This window comes from Lampetra fluviatilis, chromosome 34 (genome assembly GCF_964198595.1).
Source record: "Lampetra fluviatilis chromosome 34, kcLamFluv1.1, whole genome shotgun sequence".
NCBI classification, from domain to species: domain Eukaryota; kingdom Metazoa; phylum Chordata; class Hyperoartia; order Petromyzontiformes; family Petromyzontidae; genus Lampetra; species Lampetra fluviatilis.
The window spans coordinates 10,852,148-10,866,318 of NC_136308.1; the positions used below are offsets into that span (position 1 = coordinate 10,852,148).

The 14,171-nt window shown below is 56.2% G+C and overlaps 1 pseudogene across 1 annotated transcript; it reads right to left on the minus strand.

The window, feature by feature from the left end:
• Positions 1-1,752: 1,752 nt before the first annotated feature.
• LOC144944445 (troponin C, slow skeletal and cardiac muscles-like) lies at positions 1,753-13,768 on the minus strand (annotated as a pseudogene). Its single transcript, XR_013639589.1, has 6 exons — positions 13,664-13,768; positions 13,527-13,560; positions 11,059-11,205; positions 6,033-6,147; positions 5,237-5,373; positions 1,753-2,340 (listed from the first exon to the last, which is right to left on the minus strand). The product of XR_013639589.1 is annotated as a troponin C, slow skeletal and cardiac muscles-like (transcript).
• Between the last annotated feature and the right edge of the window lie 403 nt (positions 13,769-14,171).

Consider the following 14,171-nt stretch of genomic DNA (forward strand, 5'->3'; position numbering starts at 1 on the left):
CCCGCCGTTTCCCGACCCCTCACTGGTGTGCGAACAGCTGCTGCCGCCGCTGGGCTCATCGCTCGCGGGGTAAGGGCTGTCAGGCACGGCTCCCCTCCCTGGGTCGCACCCCCGCGAGTTCGCGAGAGAGGCATGGCTCGTCGCCGTCTCCCGGACGCCTGTAAACACTGTGTTGCCTCTCCGCCAATCAAACGCGACGCCTCCCCTCACACAGCCCCGTGCAGCAATCACACGCTCTGAACGGGGGGTCAGGGGTCGGAGGGCGAATGACGTTGCTCGCACACGCGCGGCCGCCGCGAGCGGGTGATAACGCTCATTTAAAGGGGCCATGGAACAGGTGTTTACGGTGGGTGTGAGCCCTCACACAGCACAAGTCTCCACGGCGACAAAACGGAGCGTGCACCCGTGGAAACACAGACCACCCACGTTACGAGCGCACACACACACAGCACACCCGCTCGTCCAAACCACACGAGGCTGTGATGGGTTATTAATGATTTATTATCGGCCGACTGTAATTCACTGTTGGGTCAGTAGGGATCGGCAAGGCAGGCCGACACTATCGCCCAAAGGTCTATACCCGATTTATCTAATTTGATAGGCTCTAAGCGGTTTTGGTTTTTCTAGCCTCAATCCCAATACTCTCTTTCCTCTTACTCACGGTTAGATGCGCACAGCGCACCGGTGGTCTCGTCCTCGCTGCTCACCTCGACGCATCACAAGGACGTTCGAGTGGCCGAGCTGGAGACCGTCGCGAGGGCTGACTTTTGGAGCAAGAGACCCCTCTACCTTTCTGCGCCCCCTTTTATGGTTAACCCACATCAAAGAAAGCCGACCCGAGGGCCCTCTCGGCCAATCAGGTCGCCGTACCTGCTCAGCCGCACTCCCAATTTCCCCAACAATGGGCCCCCGCTGCCTGCGGCGCAGGTCCACGGGCGCCTTTGCCATGCTAATCAGCCGCGGTTTCCGTAACAATGGGCTCGCCGCGGCGGTCCCCGAGCACACCCGCTATGCCAATCAGCCGCCCACCCTGGCTTCTCCCCTCGTTCGTGGCTGCGGCCCCCCTGCCTGCCTTGCCGATCCGTGTGTGGGGGGGATGCGTTTCAACCGTGGTGGCTGGACAGCCCCTGCCGTGACCATGCAATCTCAACCCAGGTCACAGAGCCGCGGTGGAATTAGCATTGGGGGAGGTGGCCCAATTCCCTGGCCGCAGGAAACCGTGAAGATTATCCCTATGAGGGCTTCCGGGTAAAAACCTGTTGGCCAGGTGACCTCCCCTCGGAGCTCTATGGGGAGGAAATGTGTGAGGGTGTGTTTATGTGGGGGGCGGTGAGGGGGAAGCGGGGTCGGCCCCATCGCTTGGTGGTGGCGAGGTCGTAGATGGGGCGGCCGCTGAGTGGCTTCGTGGCGGCGGCATCACATAGTGACTACATCATCAGTGGCATAGCAGCTACATTATCAGCTCAGGGGGTACTCAATAAGTCAGATGGGGCCCCAATATTGTTGAAAACAAATCTCATGGTGGTTGTCAAAGGGGGCCTCAACACGTAGCTTTGGCCAAGGGAAGGGGGGGTGGCATCCCCTGCCTGCCCCCACGCTTGATGCGCCACAGCTCCTCGTGTCGTCTCGCCGTGAGCTGGCGATCGCCTGGGGGTGGCGGCGGTGGGGAAATTAGCGAGAAGGAATCAACCGAGTGGTGCCGCATCAACAAAAAACCAACCCCATGTTTTATGAAACAACATGAACATTTATTCCTCTGCGTAGTAGACAAAGGGCACATTTACATTTAAACGTCGTCACGCACAGCAGCTCCGAACACGTGGAGCGAGCGAAGCTGAACGAGGCGCCCCACCGCCCGGTTGACCCGAGAGGCCCCCGACTCGCGTCGAAGGGTTGAGCGCGGCAGGGATCCCCACGATCGATTTCAACTCTGAACCGCGTGGCCTCGTGAAGCCATCGAAACAGGGCAGCCACTGCAGGAGCGCGTTCGCTGATTGCGCTCTTGGATACGAGACCGCAGATTTCTCACGGGGACCTCGCAGAAGTCGGGGTGGGGGGTGGGGGGGTTGGAGGATCGCACGCGGGGTTGGTGGTAGTTTGCTCTGAGAGTAGCGACACGGCACCTGACTGCACCAGGTGAGCAAAGAAAGACAGGGAGGGACTGGGTCAGCTGCCCAGCTCTCTGGGCGGGTGGGGTGGTGGTGGTGGTGGCTCTCGCGTGCCGCAGAGGGCCGCAGGTCAGCGCGGGGGTCGTGGAGACGCGGCAGAGCGCGAGGTCCCCAGGCTCGCCATGGCGCCTCCGCGGCGATCACTCCACCTCCTTCATGAACTCGATGAACTCTGAAAGCAGCGGTGGCAGCAGCGGCGGTAGCAACAGCAGCAGCAGCGTGGTGAGAGGAGGATTCCTCCACAATTCTGTGACTCTCACCTGATGATGCTGGTTGTTGTAATTACCGGCGAAATATCATGGTCCTCGAATTGTAAATGCTGTAGTGGGTTCACTCTCCAACACACAATCGCCGTGTGCTGAACTGGCAATGAATCAGCCACGTTTTGTTTAAGTGACAAACCTTACAAATTGGCTGCGTCGGGTGAGGGTGGGTTTAACGACACATTTATATTTACGCGATCTAATGTAAAAAAACCTCTATTATGGATAATATTGGTCGCAAAATCCCTACTGCTGCTATACTCCTGCTCGGTGTTAAACTGGGAAGTGAATGCGTGCGTCGCGGCTTGCTTGAGGAGTTCGTTTTTGGGTCAATGCCCAGGGAAGGGTTCAGTACGGGGAGGCGTGTGCCGAGGTGGGCCGGGATTGGACTGGGTTTGGAGCCGTAGATAGGAACCGTGTATGGAGCCGGGATTGGAGCCGGGATTGGAGCCGGGATAGGAGCCGGGATAAGAGCCAGGTTGGAGCCGGGAATGTAGCCAGAAATGTAACCGGGATTGGAGCTGAGAATAGAGCCAGAAATGGGGCCGGGTTGGAGCCGGGTTGGAGCCGAGATTGTAGCCGGGATAGGAGCCAAGAATAGAGCCAGGAATAGAGCCGTGAATGGAGCTGGGATTGTAGCCGGGATTGTAGCCGGGATAGGAGCCAGGTTGGAGCCGGGAATGGAGCCAGGAATAGAGCCGGGATTGGAGCTGGGATAAGAGCCAGGTTGGAGCCGGGAATGTAGCCGGAAATAGAGCCGAGATTGGAGCTGGGAATGGAGCCAGAAATGGGGCCGGGTTGGAGCCGAGATTGGAGCCAGGATTGGAGGCAGGATTGGAGCCAGAATGGAGTTGAGGATGGAACTGGGAATGGAGCCGGGATTGGAGGCCGGGAATGGAGCTGGGTTGGAGCCGGGTATGGAACCGAGATTGGAGCTGGGAATAGAGCCAGGAATGGAGCTGGGAATGGAGCCGGGAAGAGAGCCGGGAATGGAGCCTGGAATGGAGTTGGGAATGGTGCCGGGAATGGAGCCGGGAATGGAGCCGGGAATGGAGCCGGGAATGGAGCCGGGAATGGAGCCGAGAATGGAGCTGGGATTGGGGCTGGGAATGGAGCTGGAATTGTAGCCGGGATTGGAGCCGAGATAGGAGCCAGGTTGCATCTGGGAATGGTGCCGGGTATGGAGCTGGGATTGGAGCAGGAAATGGAGTCAGGATTGGAGCCAGGAATGGAGCCGGAAATGGAGCCGGAAATGGAGCCGGGATTGGAGCCGGGATAGGAGCCAGGAATGGAGCCGGGAATGGAGCTGGGATTGGAGCCAGGAATGGAGCTGGGAATGGAGCCGGGATTGGAGCCAGGAATGGAGCCTGGAATGGAGCCAGGAATGGAGCCGGGAATGGGGCTGGGATTGGAGCCGGGATTGGAGCCGGGAATGGAGCTGGGTTGGTGCCAGGAATGGAGCCAGGAATGGAGCCGGGATTGGAGCCAGGATTATAACCAGGAATGGAGCTGGGAATGGAGCCGGTTTGGAGCCGGTTTGGAGCCGTGGATTGGAGCCAGGATTGGAGCCGGTATTGGAACCAGGGTTGGAGCCGGGATTAGAGCTGGATTGGAGCCGGCACTGCTGGAGAATGCCAGTCAGTCTCAGCCCGCCCATTATCATGGTCACCACCCCTGTTTACCCACGAGAGACCCGCTGAGTCTTACGACTCCTAGTTTTGATTTTCAGGAGATCCCTTCCAACTGTTTGCAGCAGAGGGAGGTGGGGGCGGTGGGGGTGCGATTTCCGTGATTCTCAAGTGAATTGTGAGGTTGGTCAACTTGGACCATGACGCCGGCACACGATGGCCTCCTCTTCAAAATTGACCTCATTGGATCTTGATGAAGTCCACCACCGTAAAGCAGACGGAGCGTAGTGTTTACTTTAGGCTGAACGGGCGCCGTAATGTTAACTGGGGGGGAGGGGGGGGGGGCCTTCATGTCTCCAAATCCCTGAGCCTCTGCAAATGAGAGGCGGTTGCTCTGCCCACAGGGCCATGGCACTGACCCTCTTTAGGAGGCGTTCTCGAGCATAGCGAGTTCATAGTCTCAGCCTTGGCCACCAATGGCTTACATAGAGACCCACAACAACAACAACCACCATTCGCCAATAAGTGGTGGTGACGTCACCATGGCACTTTGGACCATCCTAGGTGCACTTTGAGGCCACGTGAAGCGTCTAAGTTGCGCTGGCAGGAGGTCATGGAACAGACCCAGATGCTATGGGTTGGCTGACCGAGATGACTGGCCGATGCACCAACTGTGCTCCCCCTACTGTGCCAACTCTCTGCGCTTTATGCACCCGGCGGCGCTTCGCTCGTTGTTGTGGGCGTTGCTCCTCTGCCCTCCTCCGTTGTTGCTGCCTCCAAACTGCCCAGCAGCGTCTTTCACTAATCCTCATCCACAGAGGCCGATCTTGACACCGCTGGCACCGGTCATCGGCAAGTCAACTCAGCTCCACAACCTCCTGGAGTACATCGGCTCCCATATCTACCCAAGCTACAGACTTCCCAAACGAAACTCTCAATTCGTTTCGCCAGCATCGTGCTGTCATGGCCATTTCTTGGCGAGGGGTCGAGACAGCTATAAAGGATCCCCACGTGAGATTGAGCCACTGACTGACGAACGCACCGGGGTGGGGGGGGGGGCGGGGGGGGTTGAGAGGGGGTCAGGTGTGGGGTTCACTGTTTAAGAGGCACGGTTCTGTACACAAAGTGGAGGGTGTCAGTGCACGGTGCGAGGTGGCCTCCTCCTGCAGGCAGCTACCGTCATAGTCGATTCGCCCGTCCTTGTTTTTGTCTCCATCATTCATGAGCGCCTGCACGTCCTCCTCGCCCACCTTCTCCCCCGTCTGCTCCAGCATCCCCTTGAGCTCCTCCAGGTCGATGTACCCATCCGAGTTCCTGCGGGGTCGCGAGCCAGGGTCACGACTCACGGCTCACGCCTTTATACGCGAGCGTGAGACCCAGTCTCGGAGCAAGAATTCCTTCCGTGTGGAATGATTTCTATTTTTATCACTGTCATCGTCATCATGGTCACGGTCCTAATCATCATCATCATCATCACCACAAAGGCCATCATCCCGAGCACCAGCGCACTTATCCACATGATTACCATAACCAACCATCACAACCACCACCACCACCATAAATACCACGACCGCCATAACCACGATCACCATGACTACTACCACCACCACAAACACGATCACCACCACAACCAGGATCACCACCACCACAAACACGATCACCATAGCCACGATCGCCACCACAATCACGATCACCACAACCACGATCACTACCACCATAACCACGATCACCTCCACAACCACGATCGCCACCACAATCACGATCACCACCACCGCAACGACGATCACCACCACAATCACAATCACCACCACCACAACCACGATCACCACCACCACCACCACCACCACCACGATCACCACCACCACCACCACGATCGCCCCCACCACAACAATCACGATCACCACCGCCACAAACCGCAATCACCACTACCGCCGCCGCAACCGCCGCGTGCGTGCCGCTGCTGTGCCCGTCACCTGTCGAACATGCGGAAGAGGTCGCTGAGCTCTTCCTCGGACTTGCCCTTCCCCTCCTCCTTCATGCACCTCACCATCATCTCCAGGAACTCCTCAAAGCCGATGGTGCCCGTGCCTGGGAGCACGCGGGGCACACGCCCGATCTCAGTGTGTGGGGTGCGCGCGTGTGTGTGTGTACACGCGTGTGTCTGTGTTTGTGTGTACGAGTGTGTGTCTGTGTTTGCGAATGTGTGTGTCTATGTTTGTGTGTACGTGTGTGTGTGTACATGTGTGTCTGTATTTGTTTGTGTGTACGTGTGTGTGTGTGTGTTTGGTCCAGCAAAGCAACCCCTTATCTCCTCGTTGGTGCGGATGGTAACGCTGTGGTGAGCAGTACCATAGAGGGAGGGCCAATTTCGATTGGTCATTCCCCACATGGGGTTCGTCGCCACCACAGCGGCCAAAGGGGGCTCTGGGCAGGTGCTAGGGGCTGGTAAACACGCCACCTACAAATAATTACCACTAAACCACGGAAAGAATATCCATCCTAGATTTGAAGCTTTCGTGACAGCAAGGATTCATACTCTTAGGTTTTTTTCGGTAAAGTCACGTAGGTAAAAATAAAAAAATTATAAAAGATATAAAAAATAAAAATAATACAATTAATAGAAATAATAATAGAAATAAAATAATAAACCACGACGTTTCGAAGGCAACACAAGCTAAGCTTGTGCCAGAAGCCCCGGGGAGCCTTGCGTCTATGACGTCTCCTGGCCAAACTCTACTTGCCGGAGCCTGGAGATGGAATCCTTCCCCTTGTGGTTCCTCCAGAAATAGCAAAAAACTACTGCGGGTGGCCACGTGGAACGTACCAATGCTCACTGCGGAGGAGAGGCTGTCACTCCTCTGCCGGGAGCTGGACCGGTACCGCTTGGATATCTGCGGTATTTAGGAGGTCCAGGGGATCGGCTCTGGCTCCTGCCATCATGAGGGGTGGACAGTCCTCTATCCGCGGCAGGAGACTGCCAAACAACAGGGTGTGGCTCTTCTTCTGAACAAAAGAATGAAGGGAGTGGGAGTGTGGCGGTGAGGTGTGGGAAGCTGTAAACCCCAGGCAACTTTGGGCTCACCTTCCCATCAACCAGAGGCAAGGAGTGGTGGTCGTGGTTACTTATGCCCCCACCGAAGATGAACATCAGTGGAGGGATGCAGGCAAGGCTGATGAGTCAGATGCCGTCCTTGACCTCCTGTCACAGGTGTTGGCTAAAGTGGCCCCTTGGGATAGAATCATCTAGTTTGGTGACTTTAATGCCCGAGTTGGTCATGATGCTGGCACCTGGTCTGGAGTGATTGGAAGGCATGGGCCAGATCAGCTCAATAATAATGGTAGCAGGCTCCTAGACTTTTGTGCAGCCCATGGGCTTGTAATTACCAACACGCTGTCTTGGCAACGGTTCATCTACACAACATCATGGATGCATGCCAGGTCCAAGCAAGAACATCTGCTGGACTACGTAGTGACGAAACAGCGGATGCGGGCCAATGTCCTTGACACCAGGACCTACCGTGGAGCTGATCTGCCCACTGACCATCGACTTGTCATCTCTAGGATGCGCCTACCATTCTTCCACTTCGGTGGTGGGTGTACACCCATGACCCCATTCAAACCCTTGGTGGCATGGTCTCAACTAGCTGATGAAAGTTGCAAGCGAGAATTTCATCATCAATTGCGGCTGGGGTTGGCATCGTCCCCCACTCCCCCTGATGTCGAGGGGAAATGGGCGAGATTTAGCACTGTGGCTCATGCAGCTGCCATGGCTGCTTTGGGTACACGGTCCAGACCTCCCCAGAGACCCTGGCTGACAGAGGAGGTGTTCAAGCTGGCTGAGAAAAAGCAACAGGCCCACTGTCATCGGCTACAGCATCCCACGTTGGAGAATGAGGAGGCTTACCGCAGCCTTCGCTCGGAAGTTTGGAGAGCCGTGAGGCGCTGCAAGGATGAGTGGTGGTCGCGGGATGCTGAACAGATGGAATCTGCCTCAGTGGCCCGCGATCACAAATCGCTCTTTAACTCCATCAAAAAAGTAACCTGCAGCGCCACACCTACTACCATCATTCGGGGAAATAACGGTGATCCAATCTCCGACCCCCAAGAACAGGTTTGCAGATTTGCCGAGCATTTCTATGAGGTCCTGGGGGAGGGGAAATCCCTCACCCAGGAAAACAACGTGGGACAAAGTGGGGATGAAGGGGGAACGCACAGACTGTATTAACTACAGGGGCATCTCACTCCACAGTGTGTTGGGAAAGGTCCTGGCAAGGATTATTCAATATCGCCTTGCTAGGCACGCTGAGGAGAGGCTTGCAAAGCCCCAATGCGGTTTCAGGAAAGGGCGGTGCTGCACAGATGCCATATTTTCTGTCCGTCTGCTAGGGAATTCCAAAAAGACCTACATCTCTGCTTTATTCACCTGGTCAAGGCCTATGATACCATCACTAGGCCTGGGCTCTGGGTTGTTCTTCGTGCTTTCAGAGTCCCTGACCCTCTGCTCATGATCCTTAAGGACCTACATGATGGTGAGTGGGCCAGGGTAAAACAACGTGACCAGGAGTCAGAGACATTCCCTGTACACCTTGGGGTGCGACAGGGATGGCCTCTGGCTCCCACATTATTTAACATCTATTTTGACCACGTAGTTTGTGAAGCCTTCAATAGCTGTACCGGAGGAATTTCCATCTGGTACAGATACAATGCGAGGCTGATCGATGCCCGGGTGCAGTCAAGGGATGGCTCCCTATTGCTCAACCACGTTATGTATGCCGATGATCTGGTAATTGCTGCTCACTCAGATGAAGAGTTAGAGGCGCTGCTGCTGAACCTGGAGCTTGCCACCAAGAGGTGGGGCCTTACCATCAGCACCAACAAAACTAAGCACCTGCCTGGGTATTTTGTACCATCGGACACTCCACCCCCACAACTCCCAATTTGTGGTAGGGTAGTTGTAGAGAGAGTGGAGAGTTTCCCATACCTTGGCAGGGTGCTCATGACCGGCTCCGATTTAACAGTAGAGGTCTCACTCCGAATTAGTTGAGCGGCATTATCTTTTCATCGGTTGCGTAACGCTGTGTGGAAGCTACCTGGTCTATCACTCCGCACGAATTTTCAGGTCTTCTCGGCCACGGTCATTCCCTCCCTTCTCTACGCTTGCGAAACGTGGACCTCCCTAATGGAACATCTTCACCGGTTAGAAACCTTTAGGCTGGCCTGCCTACGATCCATCCTGGGTTTAACCAGGCTGGATTGTGTGAGGAGCTCACAAATCCTTGAAAGATCTGGACAAAGTCCCATCGGTGAGCTCCTCCGACAGGCAAGGCTGCGTTGGCTGGGTCATGTAGCCCGCATGCCCAGCCACCGCATGCCTAAACAGGTTTTGTTCGGCGGGATCGAGGGGGCAAAACGGGCGCAGCACAGGCTAGAGAAGAGATGGAGTGATGTAGCACAGGAGGACGTGGAGCTGAGTGGACTTGCCGATGACTGGTACCAGCGGTGTCAAGATCGGCCTCTGTGGAGGAGGCTCGTGAAGGATTCTACTGGGCAGTTGGAGGCAGTCGCCCTCCAACAACAACGGAGGGCGGAGGAGCGACGCTCACAACAACGAGCGGAGCGCTGGGTGGCTAAAGCACAGCAAGTTGGCACAGTAGAGGGCACAGGTGGTGCATCAGCCAGTCATCTCAGTCAGTCGACCCGTGGCACCTGGGTCTGCCCCGTGACCTCCTGCCAGCGGGCGTTCGACACTTCACGTGGCCTCAAGGTGCACATGGCCTGGCACAAGCATCGTGGTGACGTCACTGTCACTTTGTGGGAAATGGCGGTTGTTGTGCGGAGTGGTGATATAGTGATTAGCACGCTGCGTGACAAACGGGGCGACCCGGGTTCGATTCCCGCTCACGGCCAACATAAGTGACAATTATCTGAACCCTGTTCTGGGCCTCTGCTAGATCATCTCAGCTTCAAAATGAATAGCTGGTGCTATGCATCAACATCACCGCTAGGAAGACAAAGGCGGCCGGGCGTGGTGCTGGCCACCCACCCTCTTCGTGTGCTACTGCGGTCTTCATAGTTGCTCGCTAACAGTAGGTGCCCCTACAGCCTGTCAACGACGATACGGGGGATCTTTGTCTTTGTGCCCTCATATCTGGGCACCCCCTAGCCAAAGCTACGAGTTGCCCCCCCACCCCGTGCCAACCACCATTAGATTCATGTTTTATGAAAATGCTTCCATTTAAGTTCCACGTTGTACTGTATTTCAATTCAGTTCGAGCGGTAACGTAATATTACAAAGAGGTAACTGCTACGGAGCTGTGGTGGCTGCATTTTTTGAAGACGGAGCGCCTCCTACAGTGTTAAATGTTCGAGACCGTGAGCGTAACGATGATGTGGTGAGGGCAAGAGGAGCCGCGATATTTCAATGCGTCGAGGGTGCGACCGTGCGAGACAAACCAAATATTGGGGCCCCACGTGACCAATTTCCGTACCCCCTGAGCTGATTCTGTAGTTACTACACCACTGATAATGTAGTCACGACTCCACTGATAATGTAGTTACTACGCCACTGATAATGTAGTCACGACTCCACTGATAATGTAGTCACTACACCACTGATAATGTAGTCACTACACCACTGATAATGTAGTCACTACACCACTGATAATGTAGTCACTACACCACTGATAATGTAGCTACTACACCACTGATAATGTAGCTACTACACCACTGATAATGTCGTCACTACACCACTGATAATGTAGTTACTACACCACTGATAATGTAGTTACTACACCACTGATAATGTAGTTACTACACCACTGATAATGTAGCTACTACACCACTGATAATGTAGCTACTACACCACTGATAATGTCGTCACTACACCACTGATAATGTAGTTACTACACCACTGATAATGTAGTTACTACACCACTGATAATGTCGTCACTACACCACTGATAATGTCGTCACAATGTCGTCACTAGCCACAGCTCTCACCGTTTTCGTCGAACTCGTCGATCATGGCGGCGAGCTCCTCTGGCGAGGGGCTCTGTCCCAGCATGCGCATGACGCTCTCGAGCTCGCGGCAGCTCAGGCGGCCGTCCTCGCTCTCCTGCACCACCATCTCGAAGGCGGCCTTGAACTCTGCCTCGCGCCACACGACGACGACCACCCCATCATCATCACGATCATCAGCAGCATCACCGACGATAAAGATCCCTACCCCCCCACCCCCCGCATAGCCTGCAATAGCTGCTGTAAGCGACTAGCGCCTCTGAAGGCCGGCACGGCACACGAGGTGATGCCGTGCTTACACGCCGCACCAGGTACTCATTTGAGGCTGAGTCGACCTAGGGGAGGCCCAGGACCGGTTGCATATAATCGTCACTGGTGTCGGCCGTGATCTGGAGTCGAACTCTGTTCGTCGGATTTCTAGCGCAGCGCTTCACTGAGGCTCCCGAACAGCATCACCGAAACCATCACCACCATCCATCACCATCATCATAATCACCATCATCATAATCCCCATCATCATCAGCCTCATCATCAGCATCATCATTACCATCATCATCATCATCCACCATCATCATCATCACCATCATCATCCACCATCATCATAATCACCACCATTATCAGCATCATCATCCACATCATCAGCAGCATCGTATCCACTTGCTCCCATCCACGTCTGTGTTGCAGGAGTCGCCGCTGAATCAGCTACAAGTTCGTTTACAGATCGGGAATGCGGACAGGGCGATGCGTCCTTAGCGAAGCACCTTCCGGCTTGTTGCACGGGGAGAGCTTCACGTTCACCCTTCATCTCTTGTTGTTGTTGTTGAATTAAATGCATTCAGGCACGAGGAGTTGAGGTTTTTTCTAAGCGAAGCTTCGGGTGCATTTGTTCAACCAGGCGAGCACTCAAGAGACCAAGGTATCGGAGCCTCATTTTGCACGAGTGGACCTGTGGTGTCATTATTCTGCCAGGAAGGGGGCAATGATTGTAACTTCTGCTCGTGTAGTATCCCAATTGAGCCGTTTGCGGTCACATCTTCAAGTTTGCCCCATTTGGACCCTGACGCGGGCACGCATTGGCCTCCTCTTGCGAAATAACGTCACGGGCTCTTCAACATTCAGCGTGAAGCAGCAGACGACGCGCACCACCACCACCACCAGCAGCAGCAGTAGTAGTCGTGGTGGTATTCGTATTATTAGTATTACTATCACTGCTTCGGTTATTCCACGCCGAAGTAATACTCGGGGCTGCGGGCTGGAGTCGAACCGTGAACCGAGCCACCGCGGGGTCCGGGCGACCCTCAGCGTCGCTCGGCAATCCGCTGGCTACGGAGAGTCAACTCCGCGTCAGGGGACGGCACCCGGCTCGGGCCCATCCGTTCATCACACACCGGGGGAGGAGGAGGAGGGGGGCGGGGCACTTTGACGCGCGCGCGCGCCCCGCAGAGATCGGCGCAGGCGCGCGCCGCCACCCGCGGCTCTAAACCCCGCGGCTACCTCGCGCCCCACTCAGCGTCGCCTCCTGGCGCAACAGCGGGACCCGAGTGGCGTTCATTCCGGCACGCGGTGGGGCCCGGGCGAGGAAGGACGAGCGAGCGGGAGTCCCACCAGGCCGCCTTTGTTTCCCCAGCGCACAGCCTTGAAAGCCGCGCGTGCCAGGCAGCGTGCACTCGGGAAGAGCGCGGATGAAACGGCGCGTTGTGCCTTCCTCTCTCGTCTTCCCATCCCTCTCATCCCTCTCATCATCCCAATCTGCACCATCCCTCTCATCATCCCTCTCATCATCCCTCTCATCATCCCTCTCATCATCCCTCTCATCATCCCTCTCATCATCCCTCTCATCATCCCTCTCATCATCCCTCTCATCATCCCTCTCATCATCCCTCTCATCATCCCTCTCATCATCCCTCTCATCATCCCTCTCATCATCCCTCTCATCATCCCTCTCATCATCCCTCTCATCATCCCTCTCATCATCCCTCTCATCATCCCTCTCATCATCCCTCTCATCATCCCTCTCATCATCCCTCTCATCATCCCTCTCATCATCCCTCTCATCATCCCACTCATCATCCCACTCAATCCCAGCCGGCGGAGAGCGCCACTCTGCGCTCCCTCCCCTATCCCACATGGACCTCGTGCCCGGGCTTCCATCGGCTCGTGATGCCCGCCCAGGTAAGGCTCGGGTGAGGCTCGGGTGAAGTTACAGTGACAACTCAGGCGAAGTTAAAGTTAGGGTCAGGCGAGGCTTTAGGTGAATTTCCAGGCAAGGTTCAGGTGTGGCTCGGGTAAAGTTAAAGTGAGGCTCAAGGTGGGTTTCATGTGAGGTTCAGGTGAGTCGCGGGTGAAGTTAAAGTGAGGCTCAAGGTGGGTTTCAGGTGAGGTTCAGGTGAGTCGCGGGTGCGAGCGAGCGAGTGCGCGCCCCGGGGCTCCGTGGCGGCACCGCTCCCTACCGTTGCGCTGCTCCTCGGTCAGCTGTTCCTCCTGCTACGAAACAGACAAAGAGGAGAGAGGGTAAGGGCGCTGCGCCACCACGACGAGTCCAGGTGAGAGAGGCGAGGGGACGCAGAGCCGGCGCCACGGCACCTACCAACTCCATGTCTGCGGGCGACCAGGGCAGCAGTGGAGATACGCGGCTCGGCGCTGCTTATAAGAGGGGGCCCTCGCGGCCCGCTGGAGCGACCGCCGCGCGCATAGTTTGACCATATTAGAGAGAGGCGCCCACCGCCCCCAACGCCCCCCCCCCCTTCATCATCACCCCCTCCATCCCCGGTGCCCGATGCCCGGGCACAAGGACCCATAAACAATGCCGAGAGGAGGCTATGAATAACCACGAGAGCTCCGCGCACAATCACGGCGACAGCGCGCCACGAGGGCCCACGGGGAGGGGGGCGGGGTGGTGGTGGTGGTGGGGGGAGGTGGTGGGGGGGGCTCTACTCCGTGCGACGGACGGGCGAAATGTCGCGGCTGACTTTTGAGAGAGGTCGACGCGAGTGCGCACGCGCGCCGGCGCGGGGTGACCTCAGTCTAACCTTTAGTGAGGGCCGAGCGGCGAATGGATGCCACTGCGAGCGTCGCGGATAAGGAATTGATCGATC